The sequence below is a fragment of the Pteropus vampyrus genome, unplaced genomic scaffold (genome assembly GCF_000151845.1).
Source record: "Pteropus vampyrus isolate Shadow unplaced genomic scaffold, Pvam_2.0 Scaffold214, whole genome shotgun sequence".
Lineage (NCBI taxonomy): Eukaryota > Metazoa > Chordata > Mammalia > Chiroptera > Pteropodidae > Pteropus > Pteropus vampyrus.
Window position 1 is genome coordinate 1,096,467 of NW_011888995.1, and position 1,451 is coordinate 1,097,917.

At 50.2% G+C, this 1,451-nt stretch overlaps 1 non-coding gene across 1 annotated transcript; it reads right to left on the reverse strand.

The window, feature by feature from the left end:
* Positions 1-250: 250 nt before the first annotated feature.
* Positions 251-323, reverse strand: TRNAV-CAC. Its single transcript has one exon. It is a non-coding gene; the product is annotated as a tRNA-Val (tRNA).
* Positions 324-1,451: the final 1,128 nt, after the last annotated feature.

Sequence of the window (1,451 nt, forward strand, 5' to 3'; positions counted from 1 at the left end):
GGTGGAGAATCGATCACTGCGTCTGGGTTTCCCCAGCACCCCTGTCCTGGATCTGCTGTTTGCACGTCGCTACCCTCGTGAGGCTGCAAACTTTTTTTTATTATTTTTAATTTTTTTATTATTTACGCCTACAGCACTTGGTCTTCCTAGGTGGTCTCCCATCCAAGTACTAACCAGGCCCGACCCTGCTTAGCTTCCGAGATCAGACATGGGGCTTGTTCAGGGTGGCGTGGATGTAGACCACGGACCGTGGCTCCACTGGGGTGCGAACCCAGGACCTTCTGAGTGTGAAGCAGACGTGCTCACCGCTACACTATGGAACCACGCCCAAGGCTGCAAACTTCTTAAACGCTGGGTCAGCAAGTTGCTTAGCCTGCATCCCCAGCGTGCCTCCCGAGGCCTGGTCTACAGTCGACGCTCAGTCAATTTTGGATGCCTGAATAGCGGGATTCTCCAAGTCAAGTACTGGCAAACTTGGCCTTTGGACCAAATCTGGTCCCTAGCCTGCTTTAGTCAATAAAGTTTTATTGCTGCCCAATGGCACTCATTTGTTTACGTTTGGTCTATGCACCCGCGAAGGCGGAGTTGAGTAGTTGCTACTCTACACTCACAATGTCTAAATATCTGCGTTCTGGCTCTGGCCCTCTTTATTAAATGTTTACTGGTCCATGCCCCAAGCCAACTACATCTCCTTTTGGCAACTGTATCTGAAAGCAAATCACAGTGATGTACTGAGTCCATTTTGGAAATTTCCTAATTTATTCCTTGAAATTACCAGCAGCAGCCTTAGCCACATATATTCAGGGTTGAGAATTATCATGAACTGTTCCCTTTATGCGAAGCTGGGCTGTCCGTAGACTCTGAAGGGTTTCCTGCACCTCAAAGTCAGCAAGAAACCCTGAGAACAGCTTTCTGAGTCCAAATCACTTTGTTGTTTTCCTTGTGCACGCCCCCTACGATTTCGTCAGACATTTCTGTGGGCATTTAGGACACATGGATTCATATTTTATTTTTCCGAGCACCTTCCTCTTCGCTCTGATCTGAGGTCAGGAACGGTGGCGAGATCGATGCTTTGTGAAGGAAGGTACACGTGCGCGATTCCAGTGTTGGGGGAGGGGGTGTCGTGGGAAGCGAGGAAGGCAGCGGAATTATTTTAGAGTTGGGGATCCCTGGAGGGAGAAAGGCCAGGGTGCTTTCTCAGAGTTGAGACTTCATGTGGGGAGAGGGCAGCAGGCGCCGGGTGCAGGAAGAGGCGCAGCTTAGTGTCACGGGAGGGAGGGTGTCACAGACACACTTCTCTCTTTCTGGTGTGTGCTGGGGGTCTCCTGCTGAAAACAGGACCTTCCTACCAATTGAGCAAATACCTCTAATCTGGTGGCTCCCAATGAGGGGCTGATTTTCCCTCCTGGAGCACATTTGGCCATGCCCGGAGACGTTTTTGGTTGTCAAAA